Source organism: Platichthys flesus, chromosome 20, assembly GCF_949316205.1.
Source record: "Platichthys flesus chromosome 20, fPlaFle2.1, whole genome shotgun sequence".
In the NCBI taxonomy this organism is placed as follows: Eukaryota; Metazoa; Chordata; class Actinopteri; order Pleuronectiformes; family Pleuronectidae; genus Platichthys; species Platichthys flesus.
The window spans coordinates 10,190,342-10,214,526 of NC_084964.1; the positions used below are offsets into that span (position 1 = coordinate 10,190,342).

General features: G+C 44.7%; 1 protein-coding gene across 1 annotated transcript in view; it reads right to left on the reverse strand.

The window, feature by feature from the left end:
* raraa (retinoic acid receptor, alpha a) overlaps nt 1-24,185 on the reverse strand; it is a gene marked incomplete in the record, with an annotated part of 136,179 nt that overhangs the window by 90,586 nt on the left and 21,408 nt on the right. Inside the window, 1 exon segment of the mRNA XM_062414350.1 lies at nt 7,900-8,021.

Here is a 24,185-nt window from a genome sequence, read left to right on the forward strand (position 1 = left end):
ATACAAATTAGGAAAACCTGATTAAAATAGTATCCACTTGGTTAGATAAGGGAGCCAACATGGTTATGGTTTAAAATAAAACATGCAATATAATGGGAAACAGGAAATGTCTATCCTTCCCAGACTGACTGTAAACTGATGTTTTTCTTCTCCTGAGACTCATAATTACCACAGATGCACTCGCTTTTGAGTGTTAAAAGAAATAACTGACGCTTTTGTTTATTTTGGAGGAGAAACAGTGAAGCCTGCCTGTCCACTGCACCTGTTCAGGTTCACTCGCCACTTTGGATCTAATTGCTAACTCCTGTCTTCTACTTTCCCATATGGCTGTCCTCACTCACACACACATACACACACACACAAGCACAACCACACACACCTACACACTGGAACTCTGACGTTGCAAAAAGCTTTTAAAAGGGCTAACATTTGTGCTTGACTGGCCAGAACATTGTGTGCAGCGCTGCCTCTGCCCGTCGCTGCCTCCAGTCCACTCACAGTGCTGCTGTGCCTCTGCAACTGGACTGGAGGGATATTTATAGAAAGCCGTTGACAATATCACATCCCCAAACGGGTGTAATTGTATTATGCTGGAGGTGCTAAAAGCCTTGAGTTGGGAAAGCACGTCACTGGAGGAAACAGACTGAGACACACAAGTACTGTTCCCACTGAGTCATGAGAGCAAGAAGCTTAGAAGCAGTGTGCGAGGAAATGATGCAAAACTCATACATATATAGAAACTCAGCATGTGAGGCAGGAGAAAAAAAATGATGGGCAGGTGGGTTTCCGAAAATCAAGAGATGACAAGAGAAGGATGAGATGCAAATGAAGGGTGTTGGTTGAGAGGTTTACTGTTGGGAGGCTGTTGTGCTGGTGGCTCAGGTTTTGACGGTGTTTGGTACCGGCAGCTTTGAAGGTTCAAGCCAGCCATGGCGATGATAGATGAAAGACCGATCTTTAATCAGAATGGCGCCTGGAGCCTTTTCAGGGAGGTAAACAGGTTAATCAGTCAAGCCCTCCTTCCATCCTCCCTCTCATTCTCCCCTACTCTTTCCTCGGCACATGACCACTTCTGACACTGGCACGCCATTTGTCTCTTTCCCATCAGCACCTCGCCCTGCTCCTTCCCTCCTCCACCATACAGCCCTCATTTTTCCCCTTCCCATGCTTCACATCTCCGCAACCAGCGAGAAGAGCAGACAACCCCCCCTTTCCTGCACCTCATACCATCAGACATATCCCACTATCATATGAAGGGGAACTTGAACATCAGGGCACTCTGTCAGCCCATTTAATATCTCACAGCATCACCCACCATATAACTATGAAGTGGGAGGAGAGCATTCAGCAAACAGAGGCAATTCATACGCTCTTGGTTTCTTGCATTATTGCCCCTCCACTAGCCTGTATCATGGGAGGTAGATTATCTATTATCTCTCCATATCTTTAAAAACCTTCAAGCACACCATGCAGAAATCAAAATCCAGTGAGGCAAAGGCAGGAGAAAATAGTAGAGGGAGCAGCCAAGCATTATCCATTGTTCCTGCCGCCCCACGGGTATATTTATTAAAATGGCCCCGTCTTGCTGCCTCTCCCAGAAACAACTCGGCACACTGGCCTGCAGAGACACTTGTGCAACATGCTGAACGGAGCCAAATTACTGCATGCCTGACCACCGCACATTTTGAGCAAACAAGAACTGTAAAAAGGGGAAACCAGGAAATAAAAATTCCCACAAGTGTACGGTCCAAACCACACTCGATGTTTCCGTCAACCATTTCGTACATACAAACCTCCCTCACTTTCGCTCTCTCTTTTCCCCCCAAAAAATAAACAATCAACTCTGACAAACCACTTTGGCCAGTCAAGTGTGAACCATACAAAGCCTTAACAGCTCCTGAGGAAAGAGGCCACATCCAATCTAAAATTAACAACACCAGCTATCCGACCAAACTGCATTTCGACAGTTGTTGAGACTCCGGAGGCAAGACTGTATTGTGTTGTCTGGGAATTCAACCACACACTTGGTGAGCAATCAACAAGGGCCGCCTCTCGCCAAGATAAACTTCACAGGCGGTTGCCATTCATTTGCAGGCTCGGCTGTTCAACTCTGCTACATTGTTGCTGTTGAGCATCATACCGGTTTTCTGTACTTGGTTTTCTCTTTAGCCTCGGTTGGAGTGCGGACTGGGTTTGAAATAGTCGCTCCTCTTGTTCACATTTTGTCCAAAATATCGCAAAATGACACAAGTTGTGCAATATGAGTTAGGAAACACATTTTACAGGAGGCCTTGAGGAGGAACAGCAGAGGGAATGCTTATTTGTGGACAGTGAACGCACAGAATTCTGTAAAATGTCCAAGTGTTTTGGTGTTATCATCCACCTCCGCTTTAGTTATAGAAAGAATTCAGCTCGTTTAATGATGTGAACATCCATGCAGCGGTTTGAACTATATACACCAGCACCTCAGAGGGATACAAATGTTAATGAAGCTATTAATGATAGATCAGTGCATAACTCAAGGTGGCAGCAAGGGAGGAGGAGGACGAGTCGGCAGCATCGTCTTTTAAAAAAAAGGGAAGAAAAAAAATGAGTCGAGAGCTGTGTGGGAGTTAAGAGAAAAGGGGACTGAAAAGTGCTTGAGGACATACGCTCTGGTGTTGGGGAATCAGAGCTGGATAGCTGGCTAACACACTTACGCACCCACACAGGGAAATGTGAGACACAAATGAGCCAAAATGCAAGTGCACACATCACACACAAACTTATTCAGTACATGCATAAGCGGAACTCCTAGAGGGCCAGAAATCTCTCGAGTTTACACCATCAAATCCATTCTCAGGGGATTTTATAATAGTTGGAATATCAAACGCTACATGCAGTGCTGTAGTCTTCTATTACCACTGGTGTAGCATTGCCCAACCCTATGGCTGACTTACAAACATTTTTATGGCACCAACCAAACAGCTTAGATACTATTGAGTGTCGGAAAAACATGTCTCATCATTCGCTACCAAATTTCAAAAGCTAACAGCAACATGTAAATCTCATCAGAGTCGGGATGCCAGTAAGAATGCAGCATCCTTGTATTAAGATCTAGCCCTGCTGGCTGTTTAATGAAACATTATCAGAGCAGTTCAGAGGTATGCAGGTCACGCCCAGAGTGAATATGTACTGTACTGAGTAATGTATTTTTAACATTTAGATTTATATTTAGATTATTATTTAAAAATTTGGGATTGAAAATAGTATAATTCGATTAAGTATCAAGGTGAAGGGATTTTTAATGACTGCCAGCCCTACCCACTCTACAAGCTAAATCTTGTTGTTCCCTAAAGTCACTCTCTTGGCTTCCGTGCATTCAGTACTCAAGAGATTTTCCTTGTCTGTTTTTGTCTTTCTTGACGTATCAGTGGTCAGAGGAAGTAGGAGATTCAGTAGGGATGCTCCTTTGCTCATGCAAGCAATCTCAGTTTCCTGTGCCACAAGCGAGAAATCTCCATGGATTTTATTTTACGTCTTTGCCGCAGAGTGTTCGTTGTTGTGCAGCAAAAAGATAAGTAGCAGTATCTTGTGATACAATGTCTTCTCCCTTCTATATTTGTGTTTTTACTTGAACTTTTTTTCTGATGCCATGTTATCCTCTCATTCGAAGTAGTCTGTTGTAACAGGAACAGAGAGCAGCCGAAGCACGGAATTATACAAAGTGTAGTAGTGGGACAGGCTGTTGAACATGAACATGCAATTGCTTTATCCTGAGGTGTCCTGAAAATCTCCACAGCCTAATAACACTTGGCAGGTGGAGCTTGTCAGAGTGGCAGCCTTGCTGAAAACGATTTGGTGAGATGAAGAGAAAAAGAAGAGAGAGAGCGAGAAAGTGAGAGTGAATCAGAGGAATACAAGCAAAAAGAGGTGGAGGTAAAGGGAGACAAGTCATCAGCCCCGTCGTCCCATCTCTCTGTAGATCGAGATTAATTTGTCCTGACAACACAGAAGTGACTCAGACAACACCTCCTGCGCCGTTTGTACACACACGTAGACACACACAGACACACACACACCTCCTACAGGCTGGGCCAAGAAAGGGGTGGTGGGGTGAAGGTAAATAACCTACTCCATTAACTTCAGGTGGGGATGACAGACTCTCAGTGCCTGAGAAAAACTAGAAGGAACGAAAGAGAGAAGGAAATACAAATGGGAGATGTAGAAAATAGAGAACTACACAAAAGAGAGGACGGGAAATGGATGAAGAACAGAAGGAGTGGGGAGGAAAGAAAGAGGACGTGACGGAGGGAGAAAGAGAGAAAGACACACCTTGTCAGAGAGATTGAGAGAGTGGAGGAGAAAATGAGCAGGGAGACGGAGGGCAGTGAGAGCAATGCAGAGAATGAATGAAGATAAAGGGTGTGAGGGAAGATGAGAGGAAGCCTTATTTTCCTCCATCTCAATTTGCACAAAACTTTCATTACCACCAATTTGGGCCAGAAGCCGTAGGCTGGACCATTAGGCAAGCCCGGCATCAATCAGCCTAATCTCCCTCCCAGGCTGCTAAATTACAGCGCCCAGTTGCTTATTAAAATTTGTCGCCCGTCTCCCAACACCCGGCACTGCTGGAGATTAGACAGGGGCCCCCAGACAAATCTGTTCCAGAGGAGGAGGAGGAGAAGGAGAGGAGGAGGGGGGAGAGGGAGAGGGAAGGAAGGAAGTACAGGGACAGTAGGGGGGGGGAGGGGAGGGGGGAGGTCTTGCTAAGACGGAGCAGATCAGAGTCGGGACGATCATCTGGTTTGATTTATACACTCCTGTAGATGTGGCCTGCACACACACACACGTGTATACACACACATGTACGTGCACACACATGTACTTACACACACCCTTTCTGTATTTCAACCTCTCTTCACACACCCATACATCCCGATACATACACTCACAGCCACATGCCCACTACCTCCCCCCACCCTCCCTCAATGCTGTTTTCCATTCCTGTCAGCGCTCCCAACACACACACACACAGAGAATGTGGGGATTGCGACGCCTCCCAATGCATACTCAATCAAAGCAGCGGCCAGATAAGACGCATGATGAATGGCGTAATTGAAGGCGGCGGCAGGGTAATGCTGCATTGCTCTGGGTTTGGGGGTTGCGAAGAGAAGAAGAGTGGTGAGTGGGTGATTAGCCTGTAGGATTTATTGTTATTGCCTGTCTTATTAAAAAATACTAAGACTGTCTGCCTCGCCTACTGTAGCACACCAGTGCAGAAGTGACCGCCCACTTTTCTGGTATCGAAGTAAATTTCCCATTAATTTTCTCCATTGACGTCTCTGAAGAATCCTTATAAAAAGAGCTCTGAGCAGGGAACCAGGACGACCAGCTCCAAGATGAATCATGACCAATAAACATTTGATTCAGATCAAAAAATATTGGAAAATTAAGACTGTGCACATAAGTCTTTCAAGAGTGAATGATCCCTTTCTAACGACTTCCAGACTCTCTTCTTAAATTGTATACAGTGCTGCAATATATTGTAGTTGGTATCTTTTAAGTGTGTATATAGTTTAAATAAAGTGTATAGTACAGTAACCTAATGCAGTAATGATGAACCATCATATAGATGTCATGATTTTCGCGGTTGTAGTAAACCTTTCCATAGTAACAGCAAGTTCAACCAATCAGAGATGTCCCTACTACACCTGAGGATTGTGGGTAATGCAGTCCTTCTTCATTTTTCTTGAAACACAGTTGATAACATACAGACTTGTGGGTTCAACAACAGCACAAAACATCGTTCCACAGTCTCGTAGCTTGTAGTAGCATCTCTATTCAGAAAATCTATAGGATTTATATTTCCAGAAGCACACCGTTAAGCTCTATAGGGCACTTTTGGGTGGATTAGGACTCAGCAGGATGCCACCACATGAAGGTTGCAAGGAGAAATCTTGGATGGAACATTTATAACATAAGAAAACGTATACGATTTCACAACAGGGAAATATCTCGTCTCCCCCCTTCTCCAGAAAGGACAGAGGGTGCCATTCCTATTTTCTCACTTCAACCATTAGGAGCAGTTCAGAAAAAGGAATAGAGCACATGGAGTGACAGGGGTGAGCGTCTGCCGGTAGGTCAGTGGGTAAGGAGGGAAAAGAGGCAATTCTACTCCAGGCTGGTGTGCACTCAAACACTCTCCTTTCACATATCAAACGTTATGGCTCTTGACAGGAGTGAACTCGACAGTGTACTTAACAGCCGCACTGGTGCCACTCGCTCCCTGACAACACATCTCTGCTGTCCTTCTGCTGGAGAGAGCACGTGCACAGGGACTTTTCCTCTCAGACTGGCCACGCCATATGATGACCCTAATTTGCCTCAGTTTACCGTCCGCTGCGGCATAATCGGTCTTAATGGATCCTGACTTGTTGTACATGAGGAGATGATTTAAATTAGTAAGACTTAGGACGTTGTTGTTTTTCTAAATGGATACTCCCGCACGTTATAAAATACTCAGGTCTTGAGTCCTAACCAATTGTTATTAGAGTATGGTCGAAGATCAATTTTGACTTGGTTTAAGATGCTCTTCTGACAAAGGTTTAATGTTGAAAAACTGCATATACAAACCTGCAGGGTGATACACCAAACACAATAACAAGCTTATACCACCTGTAAACAGCGTAGTTCAATTGTAATGGAATATTTAGTTAAAGCAACTTTCAGAGTTTGTGGGTTGGAATGTACCTGAGAACGTAATTTTGGAACTTTTCCTATCAGACCCCAGTAAAATGTCTGAGTGAGACCACAATACATAAGGAAAGTGTCCAAAAAACACATAGCGAGCGATTTGGCGTGTTGATGACAAGTCTCAGGGTGAAAAAGAAGAGAAATAGTTATATACGACGAAGATGTCAACTTAGAGAGATAAAAAATATTTTAGAGCTTGTGGCGATTAGAGCCAAAGCTGGGAAAAAGAGTGGGAATTAGAGGTGTAAAAATAGAGCAGAGACAGAAAAGGAAGGAAGGAAGGAGAGAGAAAAAGGGAAGGATGCAGGGGAGAGAAAACAGAAAAACAGAAAACAGAAAAACAAAGCTTAAATGAAAGTTTATTAGCTGGCTTCGATTTGCTGAAAACAAAAAAAAAGGGATCTCCCCAGCGGAAATTAGACAGACTGTCCTGACTGCTGCATGCTGTAGCCAGGTGTCACCCCTCGTCTGAAAGTTTGGATATTTTCCCGTTGTTAATGTGAACGCATCTGACTCTGATAATCTCCTGCTGTAATCTTAATTGAATGACAAACTCCAGAAAAGGTATAGACCCATTTTTTTTTCAGGAGTTCATGTCTGAAAACTGCTTTGCGGTTTATGGGTGTAACTGGTGTACATAGGCATCACATGTATTATGACAAAAGCATAAACACACAAGGCAACGAAACCTAGAAAGCACACATACTACATCTGCTGCAAACACACTGCAACCAAACCAGGGAAATTAGAAACAGTTTACGTTGTAGGGAGTGTGACCACTGTCGACACGTACCCACACTGTAACCAGCGCAGGGAAAACCACTTGTGTACGTAATGTGGTCTAAGACAAAGACCACTCAGCTGCTATAAACAGAGGAGAAATATGGCGGTTGCTTTGTCTGGAAGTTTAATTAGCACAGCACCTACAGTATGCAAAGATAGAAGTGTTGGCAGTGGCAAGGAGACGTGAGCCAAAATGTTCCCGTCTGTCAGCCCTGTTTTGCAGATGGGTTTGAATCTTTAATGTGCTGCTGTTGACTAAGTCGGTTTTGTTTTGATTTATAAAAACAGTGCATCACTTTTACTGCCGCTGCAAGGTGTGCTCATCGTTTATAAAAGCAGTTCAGCTCAGGATCTACTGCTGTGTGCAGAGAGTGCATCTACCTCTGTTGGTCGCCAGCAGCCCCGTGTGTTGCTGTTCAGACTGTTTGAGTGGTGTGCTGTTTGGCCAACAGGGCTTTCAGCTGGTGGACCGCCCGCATCGATTGCTCGGTCGAGCCCCTCTTCTGGTGCACATACAGAAATACAGAGAGAGATTGAGGGGAAGGAGAGTGGGAATTAGAGGTGTAAAAATAGAGCAGAGACAGAAAAGGAAGGAAGGAAGGAGAGAGAAAAAGGGAAGGATGCAGGGGAGAGAAAACAGAAAAACATTAGCTTAAATGAAAGTTTATTAGCTGTATCAGTCAGTCAGTCAGTCAGGTGGGGCGGAGGGTTATGCCTCAGGCCCTCCATCCTTCCGCTCTATCCATTTCTCCCCGCTACACCCCCTCCTTCTGATTGTTTGTGTGTGTTTAGGGGAAGGGGGGCAGGCATGACGGGAAAACATTAGACTGTTGGCGAGTCGCCTGTACACCAGTCAGTAATTGGCTTGGGTAATGGTCATGTCCAGACAAATGGTGTAGGCCCTAACCGTGTTACGAGCAACCAACTGCTCCGCCTGTGCTCCCAGTATAAGAGCCAGCGCTGCTCGGATACCAACCGGCTGCGGTGCGTATGTGTGTTTGTGCTTACAACAAACGTGATTTACTGGGGCAACACCTTGCTTTTTTACCCCAGACGCACAACTGATGTGTTCTGTATGAGTGATTCATGACTCGCTGGTGTCCTGTGTGGGAGACTGCGCCGCGATAAGGAGGAAAAGATGGCAGCACACAAACCCTGCTCACCTCGAGGGACAAACCAGCATCTGCCGCTGTCCTCCGAACGAGTGACAAAGAGGAGATGGGGAGGAAGGAGCGAAGCAAGAAAGTAAGCAAGAAGGAAAGCAATAAAATAAATAAAGGGGGGTGACAAGAGCGAGGGAGTAAGACGATAAGTTTCATTTTTCATCCGTCACACCCTCTCCTCTGCATCACTCCGCTTTCTGTCTGACGGCAAGCTGAGCCACTAATGTCCATTGTGTCTGGATGGGCTGAGAGTGTTGCGCATGCATGTGAATGTGCACGTCTGTGTAGTGGTTGTATGGCCTGCTGATGTGATATGAGTGAGAATGAGCTGTGTATACACCTACAGCAAAACAAGCTAAATAACATACACGCTGAGTGTGTGAATGCATGTGTGTATTTGTGTGTGTGCTTGCATGTGTGTGTGGTGGCAGCCCTTTAGCCATCCAGCTATCATCTCCCGCCAGACAGGCCCCACCAAGCGACCCAGCTGGATAATGAGATCCATTATGATTTACGTGCCAAGAGGACAGCCAGACAGAACAAAGACATGTACACACACTGCTGGGTGAACGTGCGTGTACATGCACGTGTGCTCTCTATCTCTTACTGTATGTGCTGATGTGTGCTGTCACTGTTTCATATTTCTGTTGTTTTTTCAATATGTGTGTGTGTGTTGGCTACATTAATTGCCTGTAGGGCATCCTGCAGTGGCTCCTTTTTCTGTTTGCAACTTGAGAACTCTCTCATTTCTCTCTCTCCATCTTTCTCTCTCAGTCACACACTTTTTTTTTCCTCCTCGACCTCTCCAAACACATTGAAAGATTGAGAGCCCCAAGTACAGCAACCACACACACACACACACACACACACACACACACACACACACACACACACACACACACACACACACACTAACCTGAGGCGTTGCAGGCAGAAAGTGAACAGTGTAGATTTGGCTACAATATGTGCTGCATCAAAAAGACAGAGAACACAACCTCACCCTGATTGATCAGTGACTTGGCAGCACACTGGAGCAATCGTGTGTGGGTGTGTGTGGGTGTGGGTGTGGGCAGGGATTTGTTAGTGGAGAGAGGTATAGCTGTCAAACACATTTTGGAAAAGAAGCAGACTATTGCTTCATTACACTTTTTGGAAACAGGGTTGTGGATGATTTGTCAGCTGAGAGGAGGAACAAATACTGATTTAAGAGTGGAGATTTGTACTTTAGTGTTTTGTGCTTGGATCTACTTTCTCACAAGGGATTTTACGCAGACATTTTAATGATTACCTGAAGCAGGAGAATGTGAGTTGTGAGGAATGATTTTGATTAATTTTCATTTTTTATTTTTTTATTCCTGATCTTCATCTCTATTCAGACTTCGCTGAGTGTAGTGCAGCTCCATGTTGTCTTGGATGTAGTTTGATTAGTGTGAATATATTTGTACGAGTGGTGAGAACTATTAAGCGTGACACAGGAAGCTCTAAAATGTTTTGGTAGGTCTTGATAATGTTATTTATATTAATTATATTAATTTAAGGCAGATTATTAAATTGTCTGTCGATCAAATTAATCTGTTGATTGTTTTATCCCAACAGCAACGTATTTGAAAATGTTCCAAACCTACTTTAAAATCTATTATGGTGATAATCTGTTAATAAAGGTTATAGTGGGTTGTATTTTCCTGCAAAAGTGCATTCAGTTCACAGAGTAGCTCCGTGAAATGTAGAGTAAAGAAAATGAAAGCTATAAAAAGCCATATTTGAATGACTATGCATGCGCAAAACACACATAAACATACAATCCATCGCCATAAAACTGCAGTCTTAAATTAAATTTATCTTCAATATTCTCAATTTCCCTCTCAGTAGAATTCTCTCTCTCAAACAAACACACACAGGGAGAGAGGGAGCGGCCCTGCCCTCTCTCTGAGTGCAGGAAACAGAAAACAATGATGCGATTCTCTGCCGTTCCTGCCTTACCAAGTATTCAAGTGACGCCAGCTCAATTAGAGGCCCTAAATGCCAAGATACAGAGATGAACAGCGATTAAAAGAGAAACAGACAGAGAGGGGGAACAAAGAGGTAACAGAACAGAGGCTGATAGGAGGACAGCAGAAGACAAGTAGGCCAAAATTGAAATAGGGTTAGGGTTACGATATGGACAATACATAGATCTCCTAATGGAAATGGGAAAGCAAGAAAGATGGAACAGCTGAATATGGGAGATGGATGATGAAATGCAAAAAGAAAGACAGGCTATGAAGGTGACGTTACAAGAATTGTAGATCCAGCGGAGAAAATAGATGAATGCCAGCAAGACACACTACCAGGGATACCATCACCTCCTTGTCCTCCTTCAACTGGCTGCCATCGCTCTGCATTTGTATACACCCATTCAAAAAACACATAAACACATACAAAATCCCCTGTGGTATGCATTTCCATCATCAAATGTGATCAGCGCTATGATCCACGAGCCAAGATTCACTCAACTGTGATAACGCTCCCAAGGCACACACACGCATGCACACACGCACACAAAGGGGGGGAGCACTGTGTCAGCAGCATAGGTAGCAGGGAAGGATCGGACATGCCTGGTTAAATTAAAAGGTCAAATAAATTAAATAAACATCAAAGTGAGCAGTGCAGCGCCTCAGAGGCTGAGCTCCAGGGGGTTGTCTCTAAGAAAATGAGCAGCACTAGAATATAATTTATAGTATAATTTAAAGGATAATTCCCCTTTATTACAACTTGGGTCTCGTTTTTATAGTTTTGGCTGCTGTTTCTATGGTTAATAACAAAACTGTGCTCACCGAGTTAATTGTTGAGATCTGGGAATGCGGCCATATCGCTAAAAGAGAAATCAGACCGAGCTGGAAACACAAGCAGTCAGATGATTATCTAACTTTAAAACAAACCCCTTTGGTGATCAAATTTATTCAGATGATGAAACCAAGGGAAGCAGTAAAATTATAACCCAAACTGTCCTTTTGGTTTCTTTGCAACCAACATCTGACTTTGTTGTAGCACTGTTGCCATGTTCTTGCTACTTTGGTGAGTACAGTTATAATGTAACTACATTACAAAAACTATTAACAAAACTATATAAAAACGAAAAAATGAACCTTTAGAAAAATATCTGCAGTATTATAGACAGGGCCTTCATTTTGTGGTGACATAGTGTAATAAAGCAAAGTGAATTCCATTTGGTGGCGATCAGTCTGTTTGTAGTTTGCTTGGGGCCTTCTGCAACTGAACGTCTTACCATGTATCATCACTACTCTCTGTACATTTGCAGACATATTTTTTATAAAATTGCCATCACAGTAAACTTGTGTGTTAGGTGTTCATCCTGTCCATGATTATAGCCACTCGCTGAACTATTTTGACTTCTTGCTTGGTATGTGTGTAGTCTGTGTGGGGGGTAAACCCACAACCCCACTGTTGTGGCATGTCCAATGCTCTCCAACAACTAGGCAATCAGGACAAATGTCAGAACCCAAAACACACTTTGTAACCAAAATAATTCCCCCTAATTGAGCACCAACAAAACAACACTGTGTCTCAGATCTCAATCTGACTTGCGTCAATATTTCTCCAACAGACCAAACGCGGGTGAGCGCCCCCTCTCATTCCTCCTTAACAAAACAGCTCTTTGCTCACTGTGGTGCCAACCCTAATCACTTCCCTCAGCACCAGGTGGTTCTCATTGACTGGGGCCCAGCTCCTCCACTCAGCAGGATGCTTTGCCAGAGGAAATTGGCTCCTCCACACGCATTTATTGCAAGTGAGCTCTATCGAATAGAGTCGTGTGTGTGCCCTCCAATGCCGGCGTTGGCCTTTGTTCAGGCCCTTTGAGCGACTTGGTCCGCTGCACGGAAACAGCTGCTGCAGCGCGCACGGCACCGTCCAAAGAAACAATTAGAAAACACCCTTTTCCTATTACTCCCCACCATTAACCACCATTGTATGGAATAAGTGGATTCTAATTCATGCTCCGTTTTCATGGGCAGCGGCTGCTGCAGTGGCTCCTCCTCTGCTAATGAAGAGGATGAAAGAGAAGTGTTAATCAAACTGAACATCTCATCTGTGGTGATAAGGAGCGCACAAGAGGCCTGGAGTGGCTCCCTAGTGATATGAGAGTGTCTATGTGTATCTGTTGTGCTCCTCTGCTGCTCAATTTAAGGCTCCACGAACTGATTGTCAGTAAATAAATATTAAATAAAATAGAAACGCAGGAAGGTGTGTGCGTGTGCGTGTGTGTGTTTGTGCGCTTGTGTGCACGCGTGTGGGACTTGTTTTCCCTTTTGCTCTTCTATGGGCCAATCCCTCTCGCCGCTAGCAGCTCTATCCGTCCCTGACTCCCTCGTCTTGGACCACAGTGCTAACCAGCAGGGTCTGATTAGATTTAAATGTCAAGAGAGATAGTACAATACAGTTATCTTCCAAATTATGGCCCATTAAAGGGCCTAAGCAGTATGCTTCTCTCCTCAACTAACTAATCACCAACCAGATTCATCATCTCAGGCATAATTTGGGGGGGCTGTGGTTTCCCTCCGCTTCTGCTTCTCCCTTGTGTGTGTGTGTGTGTGTGTGTGTGTGTGTGTGTGTGCATGTGCACATCACCCCATGTGCAAGGGCATCAAGTAGTGTCTGTAATGTATGATCAGTGTGTGTGCATGCTGTGTGTGTGTCACTCCGGAGGGAGCTGTTTCAGCGCCTCAGGCCAGTGCCCCATTAAACAGAGAGAGAGAGAGAGAGAGAGAGAGAGAGAGAGAGAGAGATATTGTGAGAAGGAGAGATGGAAACGTGGCTCCTCATTTAGACAGCAGGAGTGGCAGGCTGTGTTCCACCTGCCACCAGCAGACAGACAGACAGTGGGACGAAGACTCGCGAGGCCCCCTCCTCGTCTGCCTCCTCCCAATTCACCTGCTGTCCTCAAGGCGTCATCGGGAGCCAAAAGCCAAAACAATGGAGTCTCCCTCTTCTGTCATTGTACATCATTTTTTATTCCTGCTTCTGTCCCATATTTCATCATTTTTCTTTACACTCCTATCCTCAATTCAGCCTTTCTTCCTTGCTTCCCTACCGTTCCTCTATAACAAGTCTTACCCAGCATGCATTAAAGTAGTCATCCCATCACTGAAGAGATGGTGATGGTGGGAGGGGTGGAGGTGTCTTATGGAGGAAAAAGGAAATATAGGACTCGTATTTCAAGGTGGGTTACTTTTTCACACTTCCATTTTCTACCCTGCCCACCTTTCAGTATTAATTTTTTCTTCTTCTCCATGCTGGATCTTCTGCCCTTTTTCATCCCTTTTCCTTTAATTTCTTCTACTACATCTCTTCTTTCTCTTGTCTTATCCGTCTATTCAACCCCCACTCCTCCATCACTGAGCCACTTATATTTGGCTGTGAAGTCAAACCTCCCCTGGCAATTTATGTACAGGAGCCCGGGCGAAGAGCATAAGGGCCCCTGCCGTACGGTAACGCTTTATGGATCGCACTATATATAGCCGCTGTGTGTCCTGTAAAAGCATTTCATTACATAGAGACATCGTTCAATCAATATAAGCCTCAAACTAAATCTAATTACCAAAACGACCAGAGCTAAAAAATATATATGTATTCGGATGGTTAGGGAATCGTAGGCAGCCACTGTTTTGACCAAAGAGGTTTCAATAGGATGCTTACCAAAATAAATGGCCCATTTAAAGTACAAGGCACACGAGCTAATTGGAATGTGGGGAGCATAAAGATACGAAAATGGAAGGCTGAATGAGGAGGAGGAGTGGTTCATGGATAATGGAGGAAGGAACATACGCAAGGTTTAAACACTGTGGATAATGTGCATACACAGAGGCACTCCGTCCTGCTCTGAGCAACTTTATACACACACACAAATGTACAGCAGATGCACAACCACACATTATGTTGCCACTTGGCCCCAGCTGAAGCTCCACGGGGGCCACTGGTCTGAGGCAGACCTCGATATAAGCTGCTGGTGAAGGAGGACCGGAGGGAAAAGCTGGAAAGAAAGGGGGGAGTGAAAAGGACAGAGGGAGAGAGAAGGAGAGAGAAAGAGGGAGAACAGGAGGAGCCCAGGGTGCCATTTCTCTCTCTGTCAGCTCCCCTCCTCCCCGTCTTCCCTCCCTCCCCCATCACCCCCTGAGATGTGGATGCTTCGTGGGGACAATTACCGACTGACACTTCATCATGGGCTGCCCGACAGGCGCTGACGGCCCTCGTCCAAACAAATGATGCTGGGGTCGAGGTTGCGGGCCTGCCTTCGAGTCAGCCTGCCTGTAGTCGCGCCATGTTGGCCCTGCACTGCATTAGCAAGCCGCACGCACACACACACACGCACGCACGCACACACACACACACACACACATATTGAAAGAGACTCCTCTCAACCAACCACCTCCTTCCTTTAAGAAAAACACATTTATCAGCAGTGTAGTGGTGGTGGGTGAGGAGGGGAGGTGGGGTCTTTGTTAGAAGGATGGAGGTTGGCTAGGGGCGCTACAGTACTGTCAAACCCCATCCCCATTAGGTAAAGAGAGAGCTCTTCATTTTTGTGAGACAACCACACACGTATACTCAAAAATACTCCTTGGCCCTCCACACATACAGCCAATCAGATATTAAGGTAGCTGGGAAAAAAGCCAAAGAGGCAAAAAAGTGAGCAATCAGCACAGTGACACCAGCGTGCATCAATTAACCCCCTGTCTCAGTGGAGTACAGAAAACACTTTCCTTTTCACAAGCAAAACTCCATGGCCCTGTGTTGAGTGAAGCTAAGTTTAGATTAAAAAAGTAGGTCAATTGCCAACAGTGAAAAAGTGGGGGTAGCATACAGTTTTTAAGTAAAAAAAAAAAAAGAAGCAGGCATGTGGAGGACCTGCTGCTAGAGGCCCCTCGGCTGTGAGTCTGAATTTGTAGATTAATAAATGTGCCTTGTGATCTCAGCTCAGGGAGGCCGATGAACAATAATTGAGACAGACATCAAACGGCTGACTAACACTGAAACAACACTTGGCAAAAAGCTTGTCTGCAGTCTCTCGAACTGACTCGCCGGTGTGCATGTATAGGATGGAGAGGAGGAGAGAGAAAGAAAGACGAGAGAAGAAAGGAGAGACAGAGACAGAGACGGAGACGGAGACAGCATAAACAATGAAACATTTATCAAAGCCAGGAGCGCTGCATCTTCCTTGTTGCACGGGCAGACTGCTAATGCAGTTGGCATTGTTGTTGTGGTATCCTGAGCTGCCACTGCTCAAAGACAATGAGCTATGGTGCTTCGTGTTTGCGCGAAACTTGCAAACAACCCGTTCCCTCTCGGCACTGTACTATGTGGATGCCCTCTGCTATCCCCGAGGAGCTCATTGTCATGCAATTTTCTCTGTTATGCATTATGCATTTATAATCACGTTCTTTTCATTCACAAACCTGATGTTTCCCCTATTGGCAGTCTCCCTTGATAAATGTGTTTATAGCATCCCTCATGTCAACAAACGCCTGTGCAAGCCGCCGTCTTAAGATAAATAAAAGAAGAGCTGAACGTGGTGGTGGGGTGGAGGTGGGGATGTAAAAATGAAGGGCAGTCCAGAAAAAATACAGAGCAGGAGCCATACGTCATGTTGGAAAGGCCCTGGAGAACGCTTTCAATCTTTTCGTCAATATTCGGCGTGCAGGCCTGTATATGCCATCATTAAAAAGGGGACACGTCCCTGTTTATTTATCATAAGGACACATGGCTGACAGCTTCCTGCAAGTCGTGTGTTTATGTGCGTGTGTGTGTATGTACACTCACTGTAGCATTTACAAAAGCTATCATAAAACAAACAAACACACACACATACACAAGTGCTTGGTCTTTCTGTCCTTTATCTTTTAAAATAGATGGCTGCAGCTCAGTAATGTGGAGACCGAGTGATGGAGTTGGCCAGTGTTCTTTCTGATAACAGCGGTTAGGACTCATCACTGTATACAGAGATTGAGGTTGTTTAAAATTATTTTTCTTTCCCCTGGTGAGGAGGACTTCATGCAAGAGGTGACTGGGAACAAATGAGGTTTAACGTTCAGTTATTCAAGATGTTTTCCATGCTTAATCAAATCCAAGATAACACATCCTTGAATAATGAATTAATCGCTCTCATGATGTGACCTTGCAACAAAAAGTTCAATAGAAAAAGACCATGAAGGGCTAGTAAGATATGAAACCTACATTTTTCCCTTTTTATGGTTTTAGGCAGTTTAACGTAATCATCAGACAGCAGATAAAATAAACCTAAAGACGTTTCCAGCTGCATGTCGATGGTTTACTGCTCTCTGTGTCCATTGTGGCCAGATCAGCACCAAAGGCTATTCTGCCTGCTTACAGATAAGCTAAAACTAAACAACTGAGAGCCATCAGCTGGGCCCAGTCAACCTCTGTCAGCCAATAGCAAGAAAAAAAATATCCCCTGTTACTACTCATTATATTTATGTGTCGGGGCAATCATGACAAAGGGATATTTCTATGCTGTGAAGGAGAAATATAGTCAAGGGAGAGCAGGTGAGTGTGTTCACATGCATGTGTGTGTGTGTGTGTATCCAGGCCGGCTGACCCACAGAGAAAGACAAATGGCTGTAGCAGGGGGCCCTGCTTGACATTTAGGTTTCATGTGGTAATGGACGATGACCTGTCGGGGTCAGGCCTGCCAGAGGCAGCGCGGGGGCTCATTCCTGCGTTATGGCCCCATACCTGTAACTAGACACTAACAAAACAGTTGTGCATACACACACACACACACACATAATCACTCACTGACTCAGTACAGAAGGAGACAGAGGGGCATCAGACATCCCACAGGTTGGACCACATAGGTGGGGTGTCATTACAGAGAAGAGACAGATGTGTCTGGTATGTGATTTTCAGTGTCAGGATCTGATGTGCAGGAAAAACTATTGCCGGTCACGGTTATGCATATATGACAGTTCTGCTTACATTCTTCACATGCACATTCTGCAGCTATAGGATGGGCGGGGCAGTACAGTGGTTGCTATACTGTTGTTAAGAGAGTGCCCTGTGTTCCCCCACAACTCAGCAACAGGAGGCTACTTTATATACTGTTTGTGACAGCTTTGTGGTAATAATGGAGCCTGGGTCTCTGCTAGTGCAAGTGGCATGCTCAGTCAAGTGAGACTTTGCCTAAGAGAACACACTTTCAAACACATGCACACAAACACCAGGCAACCTCCTTCACGCCTAATGAGACCACTGGGAGAGTGGAGAGCATGAGGAGGCAGGGAGAGGGAGATGGGTACAGAGAGGAGAGAGAGAGGATGGGAAGGAAGGAATAGCGAGGGAAAATGAGAGGAACAGCAATAGCAAGAAAAAGACGAAGGCACGGAGAGAGTAAGAGAGCAAACTTTCAAGGTTCTGGAATTGGAAGAAGGGGAGGCAGCCTGAAGGGGAGAGGGATGGATGGATGACCTGGATTGCTGCCAAAAAGGCAAAAGGTAGATGAAGAGGGGGTGTCAAGAAAAGAGGAATGAGAGTGTGAGAGAGAGAGAGAGAGAGAGAGAGAGAGAGAGAGAGAGAGAGAGCGAGAGAGCGAGTAGAGGTACACATCTAGGTTTAGCAGCAGGGGGTTATGCAATGTACACAACACAGTGTGCGGGGGGGGGATCAAAGACATGGGGTGCATACATAACTGAATCTGACACCACCGTGCAACACGAGACGATGAGCAAGAAGGGAGAAGGGGGGGACAAAAAACATTGAAATATAAAGGGAACAGACACTCCCTCGGGATGGAGGGAGAGAGGAAGACAGTACATCGAGTACTGGGTACACATCCTCTTCGAGAAACAATACTGGAGGAGAGAGGTAATGAAAGACACAATAAACAAGCACCCAAAGAGTAAAGATAAAAATATACAGTATATATATATTTTTATATATATATATATATATACACACACATCAAAACTGCTCTACCTGCACGCCTGGCATTATAGCTTCATCAGCTCAACCAGGCTTGTGCATACTGCAGGTTAGGGGTGGGGGGTGGGGGTGAATAGCAAATGGCTCCAAGTCCAAAACAGGGTAAAAGGCTTAAATGTCTGGTGACAAGGAACGCGGACAGACAGGCACAGCTGAGCCTATTGTTTGGTTTCCAGGTAAAGTGGGGGCATACATTATTAACAGGTGCTCAGTCTCATAAAGTGGAGATGAGCTTGGCTCCACGATGATAAGAGCAGACAATCATGCTCGTGCTCAGGCCCCAAAGCAGGAGACTGTGTCAACAAGTGACATGTCGCCTACGCCGAGCTGCTCTGAATACGAGCTGCTCTGAATACCTTAATAATATTTTAGATTTCATGCACAACACACTCTCTCTCTCAGTGCACACATGACAATGTGAACCATGAGTTTAATGGATTTTAGTGGCATCCTGGTCAAATAAAGAAGGGCAATGAAAAAGAGGAAAAACACACAATTTCATAAGCTTTTTTCTACCCATCAGCAGAGGCTCAGCTGACCTACTGACCACAATTTATTGCCTTGATCTAGAGCATAGGGCCCTTATTTTCTTCAGTGAATATGGGATCTAACTCAGCCCCATTTCACAGTGAGTCCCACTAACCCTGTGAACATTCCCCAGTGCATTTTTCTCATTGTAAAATCTTGCCAATCTGTGTCACTCCAGGGACTTGAAGTGCGGGAGACATCTTTCTTGTATTCTCGTTTCCAGTCATATACAAGAATAACTCACAAGTAGCATGTGACTATTGCAACGTACGCCCTGCTCTAACATGCAAAAGGCCTTCATTGTTGTCCGAAGCTGGACCTTGAGTCACAGAGCCTGATGTGGGTAAAGTGGGTAACAAACCTTCCTCCATCATTACATACAGCAGCATTGGTGTAAGTGTTGTTTAACCAGCCCTTCTCTCCTATGATTCTCTTTAGTAAAAATCCAGACCAAGGGATTGGACAAGATGAAGGAGATGGAGATTAAGTTTTCTGCTACAATGTCGCTCCAGGGCCACGGTCGCTGCTCGGCAGCTCTCAGCCTGCCTCCTCTTCCGGTTGTCCACATGCCACTGCTAATCCCTCATAGACCCACAGGAAGGCTTCGGGATCATCCCATGTGTGAGCTGGAAAAGACAGGAAGCTGGTAGGCATATAACGTCTGGGTGAGAGGCAGTGGATGACTGCGGCCGACTTGTCAGGAGAACTCCATCCATCCCCTGGGTGTGCACAGCTACGTAAAGTGCTGGTGATGTTGCTGTTGGTCTTGGATGGTGACCTTGCTGACGAGCTAGGCTCCTCCTGGATCTCTCTGCCTCAAAACCAACATTCAAGACCCGCTTACTTTGGCCCACACACTGAAGTCTTGGTGGTGGCAGAGCATGGTCATATCTATTCAAGTAAAACATCTGAGGATAATGATGTTTAAATTAGTAACTGGGCAAAGGGTAAAAACCTCTTCCTTCTCATAAGCACCTGTCTTAATTTCCAAGTCTGAGGTATCAGAAACTTCTGACAGAGATATATCTTGCTCTGTAGACATGTCATCTAACTGTTGGCTGCTAATGCACTCTCACTGCTTCCTACATCAAAATAAAGTCTATATATTTAATAACACTATTATACTACACTTCAATTAACCCAGCTCATGTTATAGGAGCTACACAGTGTTTGTTTGAAATCTGGTTTCACCTTACAGCTAGAATGTCACTCAGTAGAGCACATACCTTCGCCAAGAAACAACAGTTAGGGTTAGGTTAGGTTAAATTCAAACAAGCTGCACCAAATTGCACATGCACTCATAGGTATCAGTTCCCTAAATAAGCCTAACTTTTGTTAATTAAAATCCATTAATAATTTCCTGGATAAATGGTATAAATTGATCTCATAATGTTTATGAAAGCTCCACCCACTTATCCGCATCGGCACCAAAAATGTAATGTGATCTTCCCTGGTCCACACTGCATCGTTCAACCAAGTCAGGGGTGAAAACATAACCTCCATTGGCTGCTACAAATACAGTGTATAACACAACAAAGCAGCTAAAGGGTTAGCACTGAGATAAACACCTTGGAACAATGTGTTTCTCAGTAGTTCTTCCTATTTTGCTTACACTGCATATATGTAACATGAGACCAAAGCAACAGCTTAATTTTTTTGTCTGTGATATAACACTACTGTCAATTGGTAGCCTAATCAAATCGAATATGAACATTTATACAATCAAGTCTACTAATTTAACCTGTATACCATTTGTATTTGGTAACAAAATACTCAGAATATGGATTAAAGACATTGTTCAAATGCAACAGCACTTCAAAAACTGCTCAGGTTAAGAGTTAAGTGACGCCCTGAGGCACATCGCCATCACACAATACAATCAACATGCTATAAGGTTATGGTTACATGAAGAGGTCTGAACTGAAGGAGAGGTTAATACCATATAGTAAAAGTGAACACATAATTTTCATTAGCCTGTAGTCCTCCTGGGTAATAATTCCGTGAATGACATGTTAACTGTAGGTGGCAAGCACAGTCAATTAGAGCATGTCAGCACCGCATTCAAACATAAATGCAACCACATACACAAACATAGGGCTGTATGTAGCGATAGAGTGTGACATGAATGTCAAGCCCCCACCATTATGAAGACAACTGACAATAAAGCTCTCAATTCAGTCACGGGAATAATATGCTCCCTTATAACTCAATAAGGCACTTCTCCTCTACAAGACTCTCAGGAGCCTGCGGGCAGGCAGCACTACTAAGGTACTTAAACGTCTCTTTGCTACATTAAAATCAGTAAATATGTGCAATTTCAAACCACGAGAGGTGATACTGAGCCTGAGCCAAAGGATAACTTTACACTTTAATGAACACGTATGGTCTGGAATGGTGAAACTAAATCTTAGTTAACCACAAACGCTGTAAAAAGGCCACACCCTGAGCGTATTACACACTGCTCCATCATCCTTCCTCTCTTTCCTCTTGCTGCACATTTTCATGTGCAGGGAGAAGCCTACAGTATATCCCTGTATATAATACATCAGTGACTGTCCGGACTGTCCGGAGCACATGTGTTTTGGTTTACCTAGAGTGGAGCTCTATCTGAGCCCGGGCTGAGAGCAGACTGTGGGCTTTGTCTGTGGCATCATTAATCAACTGTCCTTTAACAAAAACAGAAAACCAGATGAGAGACAAAGGGAAGAGACGTGGGGGGTGGGCCCTTGTTTAGGTAAAAAAAAAAAGGGAGATAGGGAGAGAGAGAGAGAGAGAAGGGGGATGCTTGACCCAGATCCAGGCCCTTAATAAATCAAGCAGCAACAATAACAAGCAAAGTTTTCATGTGGCTTGACTGATTAATCAGGCTTTTTTTTGACATGGGAAGCGAGGAAGTCTTTTCTTCCTTCTCTGTCTTGTCTCTCTGGTGTGAGACTACAGAGAGTGACAGAGCAAGTCTTTTTATGTCGGGTGTTTATGTTTTTATGCTGCAAGGTTTGTAGACATGGAGGCCTGCATCGTTCATAGTTTAATGTGGTCACTGGAGGTCTCCGGCTACATTAATGGGGTACAGGAAAATTGTTGGAGAGGCATGCAGACGCACATTCCCGCTCTCACAAAAAGAAGTACACAGATGAATGAAGGCACGGGCACGCAGACATCGGTCTCTCCTTTCTAAAATATTAACAGGTACTGTTTTACACACATGCACACCAACATCTACTATCCATCTCCCCGCAAGCCTAAGAATATGAAACAGCCCTGTGGGACTCTTTGTGAGGTGCCGATCGATGGGCATTGAGTGTGGACAAGGAGGCCTCAGGATCGATAAGGAGCCATTACAGAGATGTGCCTAGTGGGACCTTGGAGAGGAGGTGTAGGTGGGGTGAAGATACATCTGGACCCTTGATGCCTTCTTCTTTCTCTCATCGGTGGGAGGGTAAGTGCTAAGACAGATACAAGCAGTAGAACATACAGTAGATGTACGTGTATTAGGATGACTTACATTATGAGTCTAATAGAGAACGTTTCGCACTGTGCATGCATTTGATCGCTCTCTCTCTCTCACATACACAGCAACTAATGGCATCCCAGGAGACCTGCTGCCACACCAGGAGTGCTCAACTTCACCTTCGTCTCTAAATCGCCTGTTTTCATTGTCCTCGTCTGCAGTTTTCTTCACCCGATCTCTCTAACTCACTTTTGGTGCCATCATCTCCTCTATTTCTTCCTCAGCTCCCCTTCTTCCTATGCACTGCAGTGTCACCAGAGCTGCCTGCGCTGTGCTCTGTCAGTGGAACAGCTTGATCCTAAGACTTTCTGTCACCCCCTTCTCCTCCTCCACCTCTCTGCTGCTCACAGAGAGAGCACTGGCTGTTCTATTCTATCTCTTACACACACATACACACAGTGCTGAGGAAACAACAGTTACATCCACAACAGTGTGGCAGAGACATAATCCCCCGCCGCTTCCTGTTTAACATGTTCTTAAGAAGTCTGCAATGATTTTTGCATAAAGGTTTACTCATGGTCCAATTAAATACATGCCTGAAATGACATATGTGAGGGGGCTCCTTTAATGTAGGTGTATTTAGATAAGCTGGGTCACACAAATGTGTTAAATTAATGTTAAAATATAATTGAGGCTCTGTTTACACCAAAAATACTAAATCTATGGTATCAATCGACAAATTCCCCTTCTCCATTACCTAAACAGAGAAGATCACACAGATGAGCCAGTCAAGCCGACGACTGAAGCAAATGAGGCAGACTGTGAGCTGGCTCTAGCTTCCATCACTACCCTAGAGGGAAAAGTGAAAAAAGAGATTCACTGTTGACATTGAATCCATCTTGTAAGAATTGCAAACGACGGATGAAAATAGTGCATTTGGATGATGTTGTGGAGACTTAGGACTATTAAAAGTCAGGCAAATGTCTTTACCAGTGCTCATGAAATTGCACGGAGGTGCCATGTCGTCTCCTGCAAGCGGTGAAAAAACCTTCAGTTGCTGATCAAAAAGATAGTTTATGTTTGTGTGCCCATACAAACCCACGTATGCACACAGTTTCTGGGCCGCAGTTAGCGGTCCCCATTGGTTTGGAAAGCTATAGCAGGCTATAACAACTACAGCCTGGCCCGCATGTTAGCAGTAGGCTCTGTTTCAGCAATCTGGGTTCTCTTTGCCTTTGGACAGGGACCAGGTCAGGCTGCACAATACACCACTGTGTTTGGAGAGCAAGAGAGAGAGAGAGAGAGAGAAAGGGAACGAGAAAACTATAAGCACATGAGTCCATGCACACACGGCTATAAATAAGTATATGTTCAAGCATATATATTCTGTATGAGCATGTATGTTCTGCGTGAGCATGTGGATGTGTGTGTATTATGACTATTGGGGCCCCCCACACCCCTCTACTATGGTGGCTTGAGAGGCCTCCCTCCAATCTCCCTAACCTCCATCGTTACATCATTGCGACTGTTTT